The following is a 23,607-nucleotide window of genomic DNA, read 5'->3' as shown; positions in this document are numbered from 1 at the left end:
TATTACTCAGCAGAAAAAAACAATGGAATCGTGAAATTCGCAGGCACTGGAAGAAACCATCCTGAGTGAGGTAACCCACTCACAAAAAGACAAACATGGTATGTACTCACTCATATATGGATTTTAAACATGGATCAGGAGAGTGCCTGTCTGTACTTCCACTTCATCTCTTCTATAACTCGTGATCCAATCCAATTGATCCAGTATCTTCTTCTGGCCTAATGGGCATTGCACACATAACACACACACACACACACACACACACATGCACACATACACACGGGGGGGGAGACAAATAAAAACAAATAAAACATTTAAAAAGAGGCTGAAAATATAAAATACCTATATAAATACTATTACGTATATTAATTCCAGAGGACCAACTACTTGATGATTTTAACAGTGATATTTTTGGACATTACCTCAGGAAATGAAACAAGAATAATGTCAAATTTAAAATAGTGGTATAATGAAAGAAGTGATCAATAAATGGAAAAGCACCTTACAAATAGAAGAAAATGCGAGTTACAAAGTTTAATATCCAATATTTAGTGTCTACGTTACATAAGAACTTAAATAACTTTTCAAAATGAATAAATAACCTTAATCAGTATTTTCTAATGGTTATATGTAAGTTACCAGTAGATATAAGAAAAATGTACCTATCACTAACCATGAGAAAATTTCAAATCAAAAAAGAAAAGTATGTGGGTAAGAACTGGGAATAGCAGAGGTAGGGAAACTTATAATCAGGATATATTGCATTAGGAAAGAATCTATTTTCAATATAAGGAAACAACCAAAAATTAAAATTAAAAAGGGGAAAATGCACACAGTTTTATTTTCTTGTTCAGTAGGACTCCTGAAATTAAAAGAAAAAGTAAAGAACCAGAGGAACCCAAGGACACAATATGTATGAAGCTTATTTTTGTCTCTCAATTTTCAACATCCTAGGCACAGTGAGTGTTTAGTCAAGAATTACTGTAATCTTTTGGATGGGGGGGCAGGATTGTGTCACAATTGAGAGAGGACAGAGTCTTACACTGAAACAGCCATTTCAGACCAAGATTCTGTTTGGTAACTGAAAGCCAGTGAAAGTGACGGAAAGTGTGACTTTCAGGATCCAAGGGTTGTTTATCTGCCCCTCACAGCCTAGACTTTCCCACCTCCCTGTAACTTTTAGTCATGGCAACCAGAAAGTAGGAGAGAAAATCGTCACTAACCCGAGGCCCTTTTTCAGTAAAGGAGGATGATTCAGTATCAGGAACTGATTAAAAGAGACAAATTTTAATGCAGCATATTTACTTTTCCCTCTCATCCCTTGGAGGAAAACTTGCAGAAAAAAACTAAAATTATTAGAAAATTACACATTGAGTGTTCCAGTGTTTAGTCTCTAACAGAACACTTTACTATTTTGAATAACAAAATGAATACGGGTGTTTAGATGGGGATTTGGTTTCCTTTGGGCATGTAAATTTTCACTTTTATAAGCAATACTGTATTTTAATTCGAGCTTTATTAATTTCAATTCATCTACCTTTCACAGAGATGTTTCAAAGGCACTCTGCAGCAAGGCAATGAAAAATCTCAGGAGGGAAATTTTAGTCATATCACTGGGTGGCTCCTCAGAGCTATTGTAGATGACTACCAGGCCGAGAGAAGGAATCAAACACGCCTTTAAGAAATACATATTGAATAAGCTTTTTGCCAGCACCATAACAGTAATTGAGCATCTGAAAATATTTTTGGACCTAGCTCACCGGAGGCTTATACTGTAAATGCAGATGCTGACTTTCTCATTGTTCCAGTAAGGCACAGCCCTGTAATGTAGTTAGTGTCTTCTCGGGGCTACATTACTCTGAAACACTGTTTAAATTCCACTAGGGATAACAGAGAGTCATCAGTGAGGCACTGATATGCTTGATGGACATACTAGGAAGGAACACCCTTTCAATTAAAGAATAGTGGAAATCTGAAAGCTTTGATTTTAAGTTAGCAGATAACGGACAATGTCTGATCTAACCCTGTCTTGTATTCCATTGAACAACTTATTAAAGAAGTAGAAATGATTACATTGTAGGCATACTCATTAAAACCTTCTAAAATGCTAAAAAGAATTTTCCTTGATCAAAGTCTGCATGTGGCCTTATAAGCAAATATGCAGAGAACACTGGAATAAAGCTGATTTTCCTTGAGGCAGGTCTTTGTTCCCCTCCCTATGAGGCGAAGAGATGGGAAGTGGGAATGCCCATGGCTTTGAGCAGACATTTTACAGTACCACATCTCATCCTGTCTTCAGCTCTGGTCATGAGCTCAGTAATTAGCAAATTAATCAATCTCTGTGCATAAAACACACCTATTTATGGGGTTGTTAAAACAATTATCTAACTACTTGACACTTAAACAATGGGATATTTATTAATTTTAATGTGCAAGGCATTAGCTGAATTATAAAGCATATAAATCTCAGGAAATAAATGATTTTAATGGTGGTAAATTTCACAGGTAACCACAGTCCTAAAGAATATCCCCATCCTTGCCATCCCTTTCCATTCTCAGAAGCAGAGCTTAACATTTGGGTATCAGCTAGGAGGAAAGATTCAAGGGCTAAGAATTTTCCTACAGGCAGATATACAGAATCTTAGATCCTGATTCCAGGAACCCTAGCTCTGTCCTTGGGTTAGGGTAGATGAACAGGATGATCAATAATTTGTTGAACACTCATCTTATGCCAAAATATATCAGTAAATAAAACAGCAAGGGTTGCCAGTATAACAATTGTTTCTGTAGAAATGAGCCCTAGCTTGTCAGACAATTGTACATAAGTTATATTGTGCCTTAAAATTAGTACAGAATTCAAATATTGTTTGATATTCAGGAACAGGAAAAGCTTGGAATTAGTTATTTGTCCAACAACAAAACAAGTTAATGAGGAAGAAAAGAAGTAAATATAAATAGAAGACACAGGGTACAAATATAGTTCATTCATCTTTGAACATAGTAACTTACTATCTACTTATATACATAATATATGTATGCATCTATATTATATGCATGTAAATATATTATACATGTATATATTATACCTAAAAATATCATATATAATATAAAAATATACCACATTCTTATATTGTAAAGAATAATGTTTTTTTAAGCTTTTGTGATTTCATTTCCAAGTCACACAGACATTGAAGAGTTAGTACACTCAGATTTTATATACTTCCTGATATTTCAAACATAAAATTAATAAAAGTAACTTTAATATTAATTAACTCCATATTTAAAAGACAACCATTTTTAAATTTAAATTTAAAAATAAAAGACAACTATCAAGAAAATTTCAATACAACAAATCAAAAGAAATCTGAGAATAATCAGGAATCTAATGAGCTGTCACTGTAGCAATGTAGCTTAACATGATTTAGTTGTCAATGACTAAACCATGACTATACATAGTAGATAAATAGAAAACTCTATACTCATACACACACACACAGAGCAATGCACAGACACATATACATATAAAGGTATACATTCATATACACAGGTGCATACACAAAAATATATGACATCTGCACAGACACATACTTTCTATTCAATAAAATGAGGTCTAGAAAACTTTTCATTTTCTACTTATCCAGAAAATGGAGTATAAAATTATTATAATTAGCCCCCCTTTCTAGAGTAATAGTGATTTATCTGAGAGTACACCACATTACATTTTGTGTATGAATTATCTGGTAAGATCTTATTGAAATAAGCTGAGGCTTATTAAGCATTTCAAGCTCTTTGTGAATCTAATACTTCATATTACATTAATTATAAAGAAATAACTCTAGCTCAATATATACAAAACTCATATGGACAAATACTTCTTTGCCAAGGATAATTTTTTGTAAAAAATAACTAAACACACAAGGAAACAATATTACTAATAGAAAGATGATAGGACAAATGAAAAGAGATAGAATTAAAGAGCTTGATATACTTGGGCTTCCTGAAAGAGTATTTAAAAATATGCTGAAGTAATGTAAACAAGAATGCAAAGATTAAAAATAAGAAACACAATTAAACGATAAATGCTATACTTAGCAAAAATCAAATTTCTAGAAATGAATAGTAAACCCTGAAACATAGAAGATGGTAAATAGTCAACCACCATAGTTGAAAAGAAGACTTGTCATCTGTGGGCAAATTTAAGAATATTGCCTGAAACTCAGGACAGGGATATAAAATCAAATAGTAAATTTCAAAATGCAATACTCAAGTGAGAATATCAACAACATCAGAAATGTTTCTAAAGATGAGGTTTATAAATCAGATTCTGAGGAGGGGTCAATAATCTATTTTTAAAGCAACACTGCAGGTGATAATCATACTTGATGCATTAGTTATTTTCACATGACCAGAGGGGCACAAGGAATATTTTATTTTGGCTTACAGTTCAAGATGGGGAGTCCATGATGACAGAGGAACCATGTCACCAGGCAGCTGGAGAGGAGGTCAAGAGATCATTTCCTCAACCATCAACCCAAAGCAGAGAGTGAACTGGAAACAGAATTGCCTCTGGCAAAGCACCACCGCCTCAAGTTTCTTCTGTCACCTCCCACAAATAGTGTCAATAATTACAACCCAAGTAGTCAAATATGTGAATCTTGGGAAATGTTTTACATTCAAACCACAATATTCCATTCTGTGATCCCTATAAGCACATTGCCATAATCATAATGCAAAATGCATTTAGTTCAACTAATACATTTAATTACATTAGTCTTTAGTTCTTAGTCTTTTACATCTTCAATACTGTTTAAAAGTCAATAGTCTTTTTTAAGACTTAAGGAAATCTTTAATTGTAACATATAAAGACAGAAAGCAAATGACATACTTGCAGCATAATGGCATATTCTAAAATGGATGAATGGCAGAATAGTGAGTAGATACTGGATCAAAGTAAGACAAACAGGAAAGACACCAAATCCTCTAGCTCCACATAAAATATATTTAGTTTCTAAGGGAATATATGGGCCAATACCTTCAGGTTTTGTGACTTGCACCTCTCTCTTGGGTTGGCTCCATTCCTGTATGTTACTCTCCTTTCCAGATATCTCACAGCTCTGGTATCACCAATGCCTTGAGGTCTCCAGCTCAACTTTCACAGATTTACTCAATATTCTTTCAGACCCTATTGACTTCTCAGGTCCTTCTTGCCTCAGTGGCTCTAGGAAGAATGCAGTACCCCTAACTTTTACATCTTCCATGTCTTCCAAGTAGTAGTGCCAAGTTCATCTCTCAGCATCAGATGAACTCTTTTAACTCCCCCTCAACCACATTAGCTGCAGTTTTTCATGCGGCTGATTTGTATTATTAATTAGAGTTATTCATTTATTTTGCATCCAGACACAATTTCCCTTCTCTCCTTTCCTTGCCTTCCTTCCCCCAACTCTTCTCAAAACCCTCAAGCCATTGTTCTTCTGTTTCTGTTCAGAAAGAGAGCAAGCCTAACATGGGTGTCAAGAAAGCATGGCATATCAAGTTGAGGTTGGACTAAGCTCCTGCTCTTGCATTGAGTCTGGGCACAGCAACCCAGGAAGAAGAATAGGTTCCTGGAATCCAGTGAAAGCTTCAGAGACAGGCCCTGCTCCCACCATTAGGAGTCCCACAATGTAGACCAAATCACACATAGTTAGAGGGCCTAGGTCAGTCCCATGCTAGCACCCTAGCTGTCAGTCCAGTCTGTGAGCTCCTAAGCGCCCATGTTAGTTGTTTCTGTGGGTTCTCCTTTGATGACCTTGAACCCCTTGGCTCATGCATCTTTCTTTTGTCTCTTCAACAGAATACTTCAAGTTTGGTACAGTGCTTGCCTGTGGGTCTCTGCATCTGTTTTGATCAGGCACTGGATGAAGGCTCTCTGACAACAATTGGGATAGGTACCAACTTGAATACAGGAGCCAGCCACTTCAGACACCCCCTCCACCATTGTTAGCAGTCTTAATTGGGGTAATCCTTGTAGATTTGTGGAAGTTTACTGACCCAATCTCAAATGGTCAAGAGACACTTAAGCAATTGTTCAACATCCTTAGCTATCATGGGAATGCAAATCAAATGACTCTGAGATTCCATCTTACACCACTCAGAAAGGATAAGACCAAAAGCACTAATGACAGCTTATGCTTGAGAGGATGTGGAGCAAGGGGACACTGCTCCACTGCTGGGGTCAGTGCAAACTTGTACAGTCACTTTGGAAATCAATATGGAGGTTTCTCACAAAACTGGGAAACTGTCTACCTCAAGATACAAGTCTTGGGCATGTACCCAAAGGATTCTTAATCACTACACAAGGACACTTGCTCAATTATGTTCATAGCAGCATTATTCATAATAGTCAGAACCTGGAAACAACCTAGATGCCCTTCAATGGAAAAAATGGATCAACAAAAAATGCGGTAAACTACATTGGAGTATTACTCAGCTGTTAAAAACATTGACATTAGGACATTTGAAGGTAAATGTTGGAAGACATTGCTGCCTGGTCAGAAATTATGCATAGCTTTACAGTCTAGCAGCTTATCTCAATAAGCTCCCTACCTCCAGCAAAGCTTTGCAATCTCTACCTACCTTTATCTGGAGAATGTCCCTGTCTCTGGAGGATAGATTACATCTAAAATCTGTCTTTAAAACCATATGCTGGATTCATCTTTAGCTTGACCATTGACACAGAACCCTGATGAGATGACTTGTGCTAGGATCTTGGTCTTTTTTCATTGTAAGGACTATTAGTGATTATCAAACACAAACTCAACATTATAGTATCCCCTTTGCTTAAGAAAATAGTCCATTGCTTTTCACATAAATTCTCAGGACACGGGTAAAAAATCCAGATTCATTGCCAAAATGGCACCATGAATTACTTTAAGTCCAGTTCTTACAGAGACCTTGTTTCACTCTGAAGCATCATGAGCTAGACTTCTATTGTCTGCATTACTCTCAGCACTGTCTTTACACACTGCTACTATGATGTACCCTTAATCTCTGCTTACATTTGATCCTTAGTTTCAAAATCTTCCATGTTTCCCAAACAAAACAACACAGTAAGGCTGTCACAGAAAAAAAATCCCCATTTCTATTACCAACTAAAGTATTAATAATTCTAGTTGCTGTAATAAAGCACTATGGCCAAAAGCAACTTTTCCAAGAAACTGTGTATGATAGTTTACATTTCTGGAGAAAGAGATACAGCAATCCCAGTGGGGTGCAAGTCATGGCAGCAGGCAGGGCAGCAGTAGCAGGAAGCCTAGATAGCACATTTTTAACAGAAAACACAAAACTGAGAGTAGACGGAAGTAGACTGAAACAATAAACTCTCAAAGATCATTCCAATGACATACTTACTCCAGAAAGGACCCGCTTCCTAAAGATTTCATAATCTCCCCAAAACACATCAACCAACAGCTGGAGACCAAGTAATCAAACACATGAGCCTACAGTGCACATGTCTCATTCAAACCACCACAACTGCTAAATTTGAAAAGAGGAATACTCATTAAGAAGAAAATATAATAGGATATATATACATATATATATACATGAGTTGAATAGCATATTTCAAATAATTCAAGATGAAATAATTAGGAATTATTAGAATAAATAATATTGTCAACAATACTAAGAAAATAAAACTGAAAATGAAAGATTGTTCATGTTAAGAAAAATTTCTACAAGTCAGATTAATGAAAGCAAGTGAAATTATACCTGTTATGATGAAGCTGTATTTGTTGAAGACAACATATTATATAGAAGACAGTCAGTAAGCTTGACTACTGAAATGACATTCTGATAATGGACTATGGTGGAGTCTCTCTCCAATTAAAATCAAAAGCCATGTAACTAATGAAAACATTCTATAAGTTAATTGTCCTTTTAAGTGTTTACAAAATCTGCTATAGGCTACATAAAATGTGTGGTTATCTCTTTAAGAAAAACAGTTCAACCCAGGAAAGAAAAATCAAAGCTGTTTGGTATCTAAGTGATGACACACTATCTTTGTCCTTTTCCAGCTCTCTGTGATGAGAGGATTATTATGGCTGTACTTTAAACCAAACAGATGAATCTTCCTCTATACCCACTGTCTCAATATAAGACTACAGATTTACCTCAAGAGAAGTACCAGTATCTCCAATACTCTTTGAGGTTGGAATCACAGATACTCTGTTGTGAGTAGCCACAGGCAGGAAGACTAGATATCCTTCTTTCTAGCCTTCACCCAAATATGAAAGCTATTCTAAGGTAAATGACCCAAGAAATCCTAAACACGAACTGTGTCCTTGTTCACTGAATGTGCAATGCAAAATGGATAACACTGGAAGACAAAGAGCCACCCCTTTCCCCATTCATTGCCTTAATGTGTTAGCAATGATGTCAGTCTAAGAAAAAGAAGCTGCTTTCTCCAGCATTTATCCCACATACAGTAGCACAGAGGTTATGTCCAGAATAAACACAATCCTTATGAATAAAGAATTTGTATCTCTGCTACTGCAGAGGAATAAATGGGAAAATTAATGTGTACAGATAATGTTGAACACAATGGAGATTATAAATATACATTTAAGAAAAGAATTGAGGATCTGAATACCAATACAAAAAAACAGAAACTCATAAATGTCATAGAAGTACAATAGTAGAGTACCAGGGAATATTACAAAGAAGAAATTTCCTAGGATCAGAATACCTTCCAATGCTGATGAGACCATGACCTTACTTTAATTTGGATCAAAACCACTGAACAATTTATTCTTTGGGGTTTTCTTTAAAGAAAGTAAAATAATAATGTTGAAATTAGTGGACACTCACAACTGGGTATAACAGCAGAGAAGACAGTCCTCACTGTTTGAGCTGTACATTCTTTTTTTTTACTTATTTATTTTTATTTTATTTTTTCCTTTTTTATTTAAGTTACAAACAAGCTTGTTTCACACGTCAATCCCAGCTCCCTGTCCCTCCCCTCCTTCCCTGCCCTCCCCACCAGTTCCCATCCAGTCCCCCACCCAACCTCCACTCTGATCCCGAGGGAGGGTGAGGCCCTCCATAGTAGATCTCCAGAGTCTGTCATTTCATCCAGGGTAGGCTCTAGACCCTCCTACCAGAGTCCAGGCTGAGACAGCATCCTTCATTGTGAGATGGGCACTCAAAGTCTATTTGTACGCCAGGGATAAATACTACCCAAGGCCCCATAGATTACCTAGGCCTCCTCACTGACACCCACATTCAGCTGTACATTCTTAGAAGTGTCATCAGCTCTGTGCTCCAGCAGCTAGGCTTCCTGAATCAGTCAAGACAAGTCACCAAATAAACATGCAAATCACAAGTCCCAGGGGGCAAAAAGGGTGACTTTCTACAATACTTTACCTACAACTCTCAATGTGATGAAAGATTAGCAGGAATGAACAGAAAAATCAGGAATGTGTCACTTACATACAGGAATAATAAGAAAAAAGAAAATCTGCCTAGGAAAGGCATCACATGTCAGATTTAGGAGTGAATAAAAGTTTAAAGCATTCATTATAGAGATTCAACTAGCTTAAAGGGAGCCAAACTTAATGTATAGAAAGAAGCAATAGTGACAATATTTCATCAAACATAAAAAAATTGTGACGAGATAGAGATTAGATTCAATTAGTCCCACATGGAAATTTAGTACTGAAAAGTTCAACCACTGATTTATAAAATTAATCAGGGAGATTCAATAATCTGTAGATATTCCCTGATTTATGGTTAAATGGAGTTCTGATGAACTCAGAATAAATGGAAAATACTCTACATTTAAAATGCATTTAATTCAGCTCACCTGGCAGACACTGTAACTTAGCAACAAGTCCTTGCATATTTTAGCTGTTTACTATTGTGGCCATGTGGCAAAGAGCTGGGGTTCACTGCCACTGCTCTGTACCAAATGCAATCATATTACATAATGTTTGTGCAGAAAAGTACCAAAATTCCAAGCTCAAAATATGATTCCTGTCCAATGTGTATTGATATTCAAGAACAGGAAGTCAGAAAATCATAAACTAATGATTTTATTTAAATTGATAAATGATGGAGTCAGCAAATTTGAAAAAAAATTGTGCCAACCAGGAATTTTGTACATAGTAGACTATCTTTGCCTGATGAAGGTGAAATGAGTATAGTCTTATATGACAAATAATGAGAATGTATTGTTACCAGATCTGTCTTGCAAAAAGTACTAAAGTAATTTCTTTGGGTTGAAAATAAGGAATCCAGACTTTAGATTCAATTTATATGAAAAATTGCAAGGACTAGTAAAGGTAATTAGGTAATTATAAGATAATATTAATGCAATATTTATTCTATTTTTCCTTTTGATTAGAAAGTAATTATATAATACAATATGTATAAAATTGCATTATTTACCTTGCGTGTATGAAACTCAGAAACTTGATGTTAATATATCTCACCACAGCAGCACAAAACTTGTATGTGATAGGGGAATTGTGCAGAAGTATGAAAATTAGTAGCTGGATTTGAATCCATAGGAACAAAGGAAAAGAAGAATAACTGCAAGTTAGGATGAGTATATGGCAAACTATAAATTCATGCTTGATTTCCTTCTTCCAGATTATTTAATGAGTATACAATATTTGAAATAGTAATTATTAAAATATGATATTGGGTTGGTGAATGGGTGAATGTAGCATGCATAGTAATAACAGGACTGGAAGTGAGGAAAGAGCTGAGTTACACAGTAGTAGCTTTTCTTATGTCACTGGCTATGTGATAAGTTGAGACTTCTAGATCTATGCATCTGGTGACTGAGCAAAAGCAAGATTATGAAATACTGTAATCACCTGAGAAACCATCTGAAGAAATCCTGAAAAACCCCAGAGTTAGTAGGCCTAGTAAGAACCCAAACTCTGCCACTTTGATAAAGGTCCATCCATAGGGCCGGCTTCCCTGATAGCATACAGCTTATCTTCTTTTAGCTCAAGCCATTTATGCGAGATATGTCTCTGGTATGTATTTCAGATGTTAATTTTCTGGCTGGGAGCTCCAAATTACTACATTTCTGAACTTCTCCTGCATTGTGTACTCTGCCTTAGCATTGAACACACACAGAATTCCATAGTCAGTTCTCTCTCATATTGCAGTCGGTATGTAACAGAGATCTGTGTGGGGACCTCCTGTATGGGACTCTCCTTTACTAAGTGTCAATAATATCACTAGAATTTTATTTACAGAAACCTAACTTCTATTACTGCTTATGGTGCTTTGAGGAATATAGTCATTTTAGACAACATGAATTGGATGTGGGGAGAATTTGTTTTATCTGCCATATTTTAGATAGAGTTTGCTAAGGCTGTTTCCAACACAGCCACAATTAAGGGAAGTATGATTCTGGATATTCATTTGTAGAGGCTCATAAATAACATGGGCCCCTAAGCAAATAAGGACAAAGGACTGTTGCCTTGGGACAAATGGCTTCCAGAACTCCAGGGTATTGTTATAAAGTTAGAGGATTTTAGAATTTCTACTTTCCACCACATCTCTATTAAAATTCCACATGTAAATTCCATTAACAGAAGAGTAACAAACATTTTAGACTATATCGTTAATAAGTGCAAGTTCATTCTGCCTGGGAACATGTCTATAATACCAACCTTTGCTTCGCCTTTCTCTTCCTAGCATATACATTATTTTTTTCTCAGTTTCACAATCATAAATAAGCACACACAGAAAGAAAAACACACACACTACATTTGGGGGAAAATTTATGTCCAAATATATCAAAGTCAACACTCCCACAATTCAGCAATACTGAGAATCACAGAAACCCCTAGCTTTCACATTTCACATACTATGTGTGCTTCTGAATTGTTCCAGAAATTCCTTCCTCATTTCCAAGTTTCCAAGGAAATTTTTACAATATGTGAAAGAGAAAATTATTCCCTCCAAAACTTTTGCTTTCATACTGAGTTATTTGGTTCAGCTCTGAATTAGATGCTTACATCCGTCTTCGGATGGATGGGGTTAGCGTGCCTACAATCATGCTGTATCTCATGAAACCTACCTGTCTGGAATCTTATCGTTGGCAGAATGTTTTTCTTTGCACTGTGTTGAAATTAACCCTTGGTTTTGCTTTTCACATGTTGCTTCCTTGGGGTTCTAGAAATTAATCTGATGTCTCTTAATCTGAAATATTTTAGTAATTTTTCTATATCCCAATATTGCATGTAAATCAACATCGTTTAAATTGTAGCATTATAAACATTCCTCTAAAATGTTACATGCACTAACTCCTTGAGTTATACCACTACACCATACCTGTATTATCAAGTAACAGTGTACAAACTGAGTATGTAAGGTAGGATCTTAGGCTTATGTATATAACAATGCCATCAAGTAATACATACTATCCACCACCAGTTCAAACTACTTTTTATGCTATCTTTCCTGTTTGCATTTAATTCATGACTGTCATTTGAAAAAATCATGACATGTCATTCAATCAGCTATCCAGTCATACATTATTTGTTGTGAAAATCAGGTAGGATCAAATTCTCAAAGCTTTGTGGCAAATATTTGGGGAGTAAAGACTTTCCCCAGCCATTACACAGTGCCCCCCAGTTACTACTCTGTTTTACTAAGGCTTACTCTGTTTGTCAGTCCCTATGCCTCAGCTTTAAGTTACAACGTATTACAGCCTTCAGCAGCTCCAAAATTCAAGAGAATCTGAGGATTCCATGGACTAACATGACTTTTCTCTATGAGGGAGTAAAACTTAACTCTCTGGAGACAGCAAAAAATCAAAATATACACATACACTTTCGGGATCTCTCTATCGTGTGGTATTTTATGCCTTTATTTATTTTCTTACTTCCACCCGAATGTACATCTTCTGTCTCCCTTGATGCCTTCCTTCTAATTAGCTTTAATTTTTCCATTACAATTTATATACCCCAGCAAAATCTTTCAAGCAGTATAAAATGTGGTTAAATTCTATATTTTAAATGAATGATTACACTGAATACAAGTAAAAAAACAGTGTGTTTTCCATATCCCTTACGAGATTAAACGTCCTATGTATTACAAGTGAAAAGCAAGGAAGCTGATAGCCGAAATGGGTAGAAGGACTAAATCATCACCTTTGGTCACCATCCCATCCTAACAAGAAAGGTATGTCAGCTAATGATAACTGGGCTGCTTTGTTCTTGTATCCTGACCTCAACAAGTCCCTCACTCAACTATATGAATTTCTAAACTCTAAATTGTTTCTCAAGGTTTTCCACCTGAAAGCTTTTATGAAAAACATCTTAACCTAACCTTAAGTCATATTTAAAGATTTTTTAAGCTAAGATGCTCACAGAAACCTATAAACATACCTCTTAACATTAAGGTTAAAAGAACTTGAGATAGTTTAGATTCTACATCACAATTGTTTTCCTTAGTCATGAACCTAAGCCACAGTCTATAAAGTCAAAGGAAACTCATGAGTTTCAGCTGCGTGACACTTCCTTGTTCTTATTTTCTATCCTTGGCAGCTCCTGATTTATTAGGGGCAGGGGCAACACCATATCTTGCTTTTACCTATGTTAGTGTTCCCACTAAACTAACCTCTATCATAATCCCTTAATACATATATTAAAAACTCTCAGTCATCAAAATTCTATTTAAAATCATTGCTTCAGATAAACAGTACAGCTTAAGAGGAAACCATCTTCATAATAACCCACAGGTGAAAGGTCCAGTAGAGTGAGATATTTCCATGAGATAATCACACACAGTAAAGGCAGTAGGGATCCCTCCTTACACCCATTCACACCGTGCCAGATACAAGAGAAAAATGGCAGAGGCAAACATGTAAAGACACAGAGGCAGCAAGAGACATCCTGGAACGGTGGCCTAGGGGCCTTTCTTCTCTGAGATTCAAGCATCAGTGCTTTGCCTCTTGGTAGGCTGACCTCCCAACCTTCAGTTCCCTACATCAGTGCTTTGCTCCTTGGTAGGCTGACCTCCCAACCTTCAGTTCCCGACTGCTCCTCTGATGTGACCACCACCAGCAACAATAACCCTGGTTTATGAACAGTAGTGATACTTTCTATTGATAGTTATTTCCAGGAATGTCATTTGTAGTTTATTCAATTAGTCATTTAAAAAATACACCCACTGCTATAAAGCAAGGCTGGAATCAATGCTGACCTATTTCTTCTTCCTATATTTGTGTATTATCCTTCCTGTTTATGCTTCAGTCCACAAACTCCTTTCTCTGTTGTTGGAAGGTGGTGTTGCATATACCTTGGGAAACTCCATTGCATCTCGTGTTTCTCTGCCCCACCTCCCTCCCATCTGGATCCACACCATTTCTGTGTGTGGATCCAGACGGGAGGGGTTTCTAAGGGATAATAATTAAATAAGATAAAATAAAAACAGGCTTTTAAGGGATAATAATTAAATAAGATAAAATAAGATGGAATTGGACAAAACAAGCAAAAGGAAGAAAAAGAGTCTAAGAGAAGGCAAAAGAAACAGAGTCCTGATGGTTCGCATGCTCAGGAATCCCCCCAAAAAACAAACAAACAGATAAACAATCTAATAAAAAAACTGGAAGCCATAACTCACACACAAAAAGCCTTCGTGAATTCATATGAGCTTTGGTCATGTTCATTTAGAGGGCCTCTTTTTCTTGGTGTCCTCCATATACTGTGGCTCTTAGGCTCTTCTGCATCTTCTTTAAAGAGTTCCAAGAGGGAAGGGATTTGGTGGAGACATCCAATTTATTGTTGAGTATTCAAGGGTTCTCACTCTCTGTATAATGTCTGTCTGTAGATCTCTTTATTTTTTTTCCATTCGCTGTAGGATGAATTTTCTCTGATGATCATGGGAAAGGAGTTAATCTATTAGTGTAGCAGAATGTTACTATGAGCCTTTTTATTGCTTGTATTTATTTTTAGACCAGTCATATTTGGTTTTACCCTAGGATACTGGGATTTCTGGTCTCTGGTCCTTGGTCCCCCCAAAAGTGTCTGATACGGGTTCTGTGTAGAGGAATAGTCCTTAAGTCAAATAGCATATGGGTTGGTTAGTGCACTGTGGTTTGCTAAGTGCATTAAGTCCATTTCATGGAGTCTAGCTTTGCTTCTGGTCTTTGCTTTTCCACATCTGAAGTCTGTCTTTTAATTTACAAAGACAATTTCTGAACCATTTCTGATAACTTTCTCCAAATACTGTTTTGTATTTTAAAAGTGGCTACAGAAAGCCAGGTTTAGGAATTCTATCCTTAAATGCATGATAACTGATTTCCTGTGAGTCAAGATTGTTGTTGCCTCATTTCCAGACTGTGCAATGCCTAATGGCAGAAGTATGCACATGTGTTTAATTTGGACTATTCTGTTTTCTCTGAAATCTAGTTTTCTTTCATGCAGGACACAATTCATAAGCCTTGGAGATTGTAGAAGGGTCTAAGTAAGGTGTGTGTGTGTGTGTGTGTGTGTTTTCTTTTTTCTACAATAAAATTTGCTTGAATCTACTCTGATTAATATCTATATACCTACCTTCCCTTTAACCTCATGTTCAGTGACTGAGATACCAAAGCTATTTTAATTAGCATCAAATCTCACCCAGAAGAACCTTTAAATTGCCTACCCTGCATGTAGGAGACTCTCTTAGCTTCCCTATTTAAACATATCTGCCAGCATGCAATAAAGATTCAACACTGCAAACCTAACTACAAAATTGGTTTTATGACTATTTTGTGTAGAGGGTCATGTCTGATTAAACACTGGGAAGAACCCCATGAGATGTTCCTAACAAGGAAAAGAAGGTGCCAATGTCAGCACTGGCACTAATGTGAGGAGGGAGAGAGTGGGGGAGAGCAAGAGAGAGAGACAGGAAAGAAAGGGAGAGAGGGGGAGAAATTTTGCCTCAGGATTTAACAGAGAGAGAGAGAGAGAGAGAGAGAGAGAGAGAGAGAGAGAGAGAGAGAGAGAGAGAGAGAGACAGAGAGAGAGACACACAAAAAAAGATTGCCTCAACATTTTGCTACAGTTGTGTGTGCTAAAGCAGTAGTTTTGTTTACTATCATATAATGACCTATGTGTTTCCACTTCTCAATAGCTTTAACATTTTGCTGGAGGAAATACCTACTACAAAGATAATTCTATTATCAGGTTAGGGCAAAAATCCACAACCAAATCTAATCCCATCAGCACTTTTAATTTATCGTGTCACTATGATAACAATAAATATAGACTTGGAACATAGCTGATCAAATCTGGGTGGGTATTATATTAATTTTTAAAAAATAATATTGAATAAACATGTCACTTCTCTCATATCACACATAAATACGGAGAAACTTCCAGTTCTCTTGAGGCAGTGAGGGAAATCACCCCTGAAATGAAATTGATACATTTGGAAAAGCCAGGCAATCTGATGGAGAGAAATCAGATCTGTGGAATATAGCAACAATCTGGAAAGCAAGACTCCTGTGAAACCAAATGTGACTTTTACAAATTTTATTTGTCTGAGTCAATTAAATGTCTTTACTGTCACAATTGGTTTAAATATGGTCTGATGTTACTGGCATCTGAAAACATGTTGATAAGGGGGATGTCGTTGATGAAACCCTGTGTGGAATCTGGAGCAATGCATGCTGCAAGATGGGGAAAACAGGTATGACTTGCGGAACAGTTAGGTATGCATACAGATTGACAGCACTTAGTTTTTCACATACCTTTTCCTCATTTTTATTAGCTCTCTGAGAATTTTGTACAATGCAGTTTTCAAATATATTTTTAACTATTGGCTCTAGGTCAAATTCTGTAGCCACTAAAACAGCAACAACAACAAATAAAGATGCCCCTGTACAGCTAACAACAAATTACAAGGCACCAAATGAAATGTCTTTTGTTGGGTTGAGGTGAAGGTAGTTAGGGACCAGTAGAGAAAACAATCTGATTCTAACATAAGTTTTTATAAAATCTTGAAACAGTTTGTAATTTTCTAGTAAGTAAATATTCCCAGGAAGGCTTGTGACACACACACACACACACACACACACACACACACACACACACACACATATTCCATGTACATACAAGCATCAATAAATAATGTTGACAATCTTCCACATAAGTGTCTAATTAGGTGATACAGAAGAAAGAACAATGATTTTAGAATTATGAAAATTTGGGCATGTTACAATCATTTGATGGATGGTCTCTGAACTTTAAAGATGTGATAGTTTGGATGACTTTTTAAAATGACAAATTAAAATTAAATTTAAATCAATTAAAGTATGTTCTTAGTACTCAAATAAAAGAATCACCATCACCCCTGCCATCATCATCACCACCACCACCATCATCATCACCAGAAGCCCTTAGAAATTATTTAAGAAATGAATTTTAAGTAATTGTGTCTTTGATAAACAAAATTTCCACCGCTCAAGTTAATAAATTAATTGAAGGAATATATGTAAAGGGACTTTTATAATGTTTTCATTGTCACAAATAATTACACATATCTAATATCCACTAGAGATATTTTTACACTTTTTATTATATATTTAAATTAGAAACAAGCTTGCTTCCCATGTCAGTCCTAGCTCCTCTCCCTCCCCTCTACACCCACCCCTTCCCCACAGCCCCCCACCCAATCCCCACTCCATTCCCCAGGGAGGATAAGGCCCTCCATGGGGGATCTCGAGAGTCTGTCATTTCATTCTACAAAGTGTCCAAATTGAGAAAGCATCCCTCATTGTGAGATGGGTCCCCAAAGTCCATTTGTGTGCCAGGGATAAATACTGATCTACTACCCAAAAACCCCATAGATTGCCTGAGTCTCCACGCTGACACCCACATTCAGTGTGTCTGGATCGGTCCCATGCTGTCCTCTCAGGAGTTGGGAGATTTTTTTTTAAATGGAAAGAATGACTTTTCCATTGGATCCAAAAATCAATTTAAAATAGTTTGATTTTCAAAATAAACGCATTAGTGGGTGAAGGCTATTTTTTGTCCTGCGTGGCTTTCTTCTTTACTAGTCAGCAAAAACATTTACTAGGAAGCTTAATCGGCTGAGTCATTAAACACAGTTGCTGTACTCCCCAATCTCTGAGCTCAAAGACTGAAGCTTCAATTTGGAGAAACTGCAGATGCTAAAGCTAAATCACTCCTATGTCATGCCATTTCACCTTGAAACTGTGTTAACTCACGTCTTTTTATAAGAAGTCAAATAGTTGTTTAAAGATAAATATTTGCCTAAGAAGTTGAGGTGAGTTATTTGCTTCCTTTCAATGTCTAGGCACATCCTTCCTTACAATAATAATAAAAGCTATCTTGGTAGTTTTTCTAGCGTTTTTGTTATGCTGCCTGTTGGCATTTTGGACAGATCGGGATAGGACAGGTTTTCTGGCACTCGGGAGTCACAGAATACTGAGTGTTACACAGCTCAGATGGAAAGGTATCCTGGAGCTAGGGAGCCAAGGACCACCACAGGCCACAGTAAGCTTAGCTTCTTACAGCCTTGCCTCAGGGAAAGGCTTCCCCAGTGCATCAGCTCTGCTCAGAAAGGAGAGGGTCTTCCAATTGGGGATGTTTGCCCAGTGTAGCAGTTCTGCTCGGCAGGAGGTTTCTTGGGAGAAGTTGCTACAGTTCAGCTTTGTTCCCAGAGAGCAGAGAGTGGAGAGCTGAGAGCAGAGTGTAACAACTCGGCTCTGCCAAGGGAAGGTTTCCCTGGCAAAAAGTGTTACAGCTCTGCTATCTCCGATCTTCCCAGGGTTGCCCTGTTATCCAAGGGGTTTATTGGGAGGGAAGAATCCAGGAGAGTGGCTGCCCTCTGCCAGAGTAGCAGAGGACAGCCTGGTAGGGTGAACAGCCACAAACTGAACAGACACAGGATTTATATAGGGCTTTCAGGGTGGGGATTGGTCAGATTTCAATGCTGAGCTAGGATTAGCTAGAGCTCCTGCTCGAGGATTGGTTAGTTTTCTGCACAGGATTAGGGTCAGATTTGGCTCTGGTTTCAGGGCCAAAGTGTGTTTCTTTCTCTGGTCCTTTTTAGCCTTTTGGCTCCAATTTTAGGGCCAGGGTGCATTTCTTTCACTGACTCTGATTCCAGGGACAAAGTGTGTTCCTTTGGCACTGGTTTCAGGGTCAGGGTACATTTATTTGGTTCTGGTTGCAGGGCCAAAGTGTGTTGTTTCTTTGGCTCTGCTCAAGGGTGTATTTCTTTGACTGGTCCCTTTTCCCTACATTGCCTTTTCATTTAGTATCTGTGTTAACTCTAATGCTTTAATATGCAACTGTTATTTTCTTCCCCAGGAAGAGTGTAAGATTCTCAGTAAAGGACAGCTGTGTTTTATGCTATCCCTTGTCCCCTGAGATCATGTAGTACATATTACTCATGCACAGGAGGAGCCTGGCGTGTGATGCATTTAGGTGGTTTTGTTTCCCTCCTTCCTATGCCCATCTCCATGTCTTCATTCTCAATTCCTTTTGCTCCTTCACCTGTGTTCTCCTTATTGACCTTCCCATAACAGTCCCTGCTTTATCAAATTCTCTCCTCATTTTAAATCAAATCAAGTCCCTCTGTTTACTTTCCACTTACATTACTGCCTGCAAATGTCTATCAGGTGTGCTTGTACTTCGATTATTTATGCTGGGGCTGTAATGCTTTTCACAGTCCCGTATGTGTTAAAGACGCTTCCCAGTGAGAAGTTCTCCTCCTTTTATTGCATCTACTCAACTTTGCAAGCCCATCATCTCCCCCAGTCATCATTTCTATAGGAACAACAAGGGGAGCAACTGGCTACCTGATCATGTTACAGGATGCTTCTCTGCCTGGTACATTTTTAAGCTAATAGGTTCATTTTATATATTATATTTTTTCTAGGCCATGCCATTCACCTCACATTTCCATACTCTTCAGTATCTGGGATGTCAATAGACTCCTCCTCTTTTAGATTCACCTCATTTGTTTTACACTTGGGCTCTATAAGGACATTTTAATCAGTGGCTCCATGTGCTGAGGGAATGTTTTAAAATATGAGCAAGCTGTGTCATCCATATTAATAGAAGATTTTATTGCAGCTCTATCTGTACTTAAATAAAAGGCAGAGAATGCAATCATCGACTCTACCTTACATTTGCCTGTCACAGTGACCATCAGTTATTTCCCTATTATGAACACTGCAGATGAAGGAGAATTCAGGCAGGGTTATTTGTAGGCACTGCTCAAACATTATTATCCACTTTGCCAGTTGTGTGTGTGTGTGTGTGTGTGTGTGTCTATGTGCATGTATGTGCTTATATGTGTGGGTGTTTGTGTGTGCGTGTATGATTGTCCATCTTTGTGTGTACATATACACTACTTTCACTAAAAATTAAATAAAATAAAACAAACAAAAAAACACTGTTTAGCTCATAATGTTCTCTAAATGAAAAGAGAGTTTATAAAATTCCTTATGGAAGAAACCAAATAAGGACTTATGGGACTTTATTTTTGAGAGTTCAATGGGAATGTCTTAATCAAAGCCCATCACTTACTTGAGACAGCTACAAAGGCAACAGTGGAAGCTGCTGGGGTGATGTGTGTGTAAGATCCAGCTCCAAGAGAAGTATCCCTTTATCATCCTGTGGCCAATGAATAGGAAGTACCCAGGGTCAGTACTCAACTCAGAGACTAAACCTTGTGTTGTCTGACAGAGACTCCATGTCACTTGGATGGGAGATAAATACAATTATCTTCTTACAAGTTTCTTCTCCAAAAATTGCAACACCATATTGAGGTATATGAAGATGATGTTAGAATTTTCCTGTCTATTTAAGTCCAGATTAATGTGACAGGCATGACCACAGCAGTCACGGTGCAGGTAAGCTTTCTCAGTGCACAAACTACCCCCTTCGAGACACAGTGAGAGATTCCTGTGAAGCAATTCTTAACAGAGGAACTGAATTTTGAGACTAATAGGACTCTCTATGAACATTCTGCTCTCATGCACTTACCTGGGAATGAAATTTAACCTAAATTGACTGAACCAGAATCAAGAACTTTGCACATTTACAACACAAACAGTGGCACTTCATTACTGATCTATGTGACAAATTGACCACTCCGGCTTTCTAGCTTCATCTGTAAGCTCGCATGACTTCTTAGGAGGGCTGTTAACCATGGAGATTAGTTGGAGAAGGATTTTATTTTGAAACATCATTATAAAAGGAAAAGAAAAAAACCCTGAAAGTTACATGTATCTAGAGACTGCCACCTTGTGGTCAAAGATAGTAAAAGTTGATGGAGAAAACAATATTTTACTTACCCACCCTCATACTTTATGTGACTGATTGCTTCTTTCAGGTTAAGCTTAACAATTCAAGTATATCTTGATCCACACATAGATGCCATTTTCTAAGAGATAAAAAGAAGGTTTTACATTTATATATTCAACTATAATTACAGGGAAATCAGTTTATTTTGTTTCATATACACGTGAAAATATAATTATGTAAAATATATGTGCATATAAACTATATATGCATGTCTCCCTCTACATATATACACTATGCATATGCTTACATTTCTATTGGTAGTATTCATAAAACACACAAAGCAAACATTTCTAAAGAAATAAATATCAAGCTTACTTTCTGCCTTCACATATAACTTTTTGAAATAATGCTCAACCAAACAGTTATTAACATTCAGACATATAGGTTCTAAAGCAGCACAAAGGTTACTCTGTTTTGGGAGAGGAGACAGTTCTGGAGTATGTTAATGGCAGCATCTTGTTCATTATTTTTACAATGTAATTATAATGTCGAAATAGAATGTGTCACAGTTCTGGAGAAACCCACTTTGAAGCCAGTTCTATACTCTGTTAAACATGCACTATACTTGACTACAGAATGGTAAGCTGAAAAGAAGTAAAGGTTTAAAAATAATTTCTTAATTAATAGTAGCATTGCCATTTACATATATCACTTTTCAATATTTGCTTCACTTGGAGTCTTTGTTTTCCTCTTAACATACAGTTGCTCTTATTTTTTTCCCAGTAGAAAATATTGGCTACCAGGACTTTTCAGTAATTCTAAATACGTCATGACCTTGTGGTTTAAACACTATTTTGTGCACCATAAAAGGAGAATAGATACACTTAGATGAACTTTCCCCTCCAATTGAGATGAAAACATTTGCAACTGTGGATAGTTATTTGTCCTATACACTCTATGACTTAGAGTTTGCCTCTGATACTTGTGCTCCAGGTCCTATCAGTGCTGTACGCCCACAGAAAAGTCTCAGAAGCTGCCTCAGTTGAGAAGCATTTCAGTCATCTTGTTACTTCTTTTCCATCTCTGCACATTTCTTCCATGACATGATCCTTTATCCCTGTACAGTCATCAATCTCCTTCATTTAAATCCCACATAATTTTGCCTACATAATTAAACCCTTAATTACATAATGTCATACTTGCCCTCTAATGGCTTTACATGGTTTTCCCACTGTCATAGTGAATAGGGATTACACTCTTTGCTTCTCCTAAGTCTTTCTAAACATCCGTCATGTGACCCAATGGCCAACGCTCCATAAATATTTTGCAATCACACTGAGGAGGAATTTGAAGCGTGGCAGGTCTTTAATGAAGGTCTTCTGTGTAAAATACCACTGTGCATGTGTGGTTAGATGTTAGAGATATAAAATATACTTTCAAGAAGTCTAGATGTAGCCAATAACTGCATGGAAGAGTCAATAAACACTGAGAGGGTACCTTGAGCAGGAGTGGATAGTCTGTACAAAAGGGGACTATTTAAATCAGCATAGAGAATGAGGCTAGGTTATTTGAAGAATCATGTACTCAGGGCAGCAGAAGTGTTTATAAGTAAGTGAGCCTTGTGTTACCATTGCAGAAGATAGTATTTAAATCCAGGTTGTAAAGATTGGATTTTTGTCTTGAAAAGTAACTGATATCAAACTACATTGATCTGTCAATTTCAACCTTCTACTCTTGTTCCTTCAAATGTCACTAATAAAGTCCCTCTTCTGGTATCCTAGTCAATGTTACTAATGCTGGGATGAAACCCTATAGGCCAAAGCAAACTAGGGAGGAAATGGTTTATTTGACTTACACTTCCATGGCACTGTTCAGCAAAGGATGTCAGTGCAGGAACTCAGACAGGGAGGGAACCTATAGGCAGGAACTGGTGCAGAAGCCATGGAGAGGGGGCTACTGCTTATTGGCTTGCTCCTCATGGCTGGCTCAGCCTGCTTTTTATAGAACTAAACCATCAGCCCAGGAATGGTATGACATATAATGGGCTGGGTCCAACCACATCAGTCACTAATTAAGAAAATGTTCTACATGCTTAACTACAACCCAGTCTTATGGAGGTATTTATTCAACTGAAGTTCTCATCTCTCAGATGACCAAGGTTTATGTCAAGCTGACATAAAAGTACCAGTACATGCAGCTCAAGTGAAGTATTGGAGTAACTATCTATATTCCCAGCCCAATTTTCTATATAAATTTTACTTTGGCATGGTTGAATGAATCAGTTTACTTTACGAGAGGACTACGAGTGGTTTCCTGGTTCATGTCAACTCGAGAA

This window comes from Mesocricetus auratus, unplaced genomic scaffold (assembly GCF_017639785.1).
Source record: "Mesocricetus auratus isolate SY011 unplaced genomic scaffold, BCM_Maur_2.0 Super-Scaffold_4256, whole genome shotgun sequence".
Lineage (NCBI taxonomy): Eukaryota > Metazoa > Chordata > Mammalia > Rodentia > Cricetidae > Mesocricetus > Mesocricetus auratus.
This window is presented reverse-complemented; position numbering follows the sequence as displayed.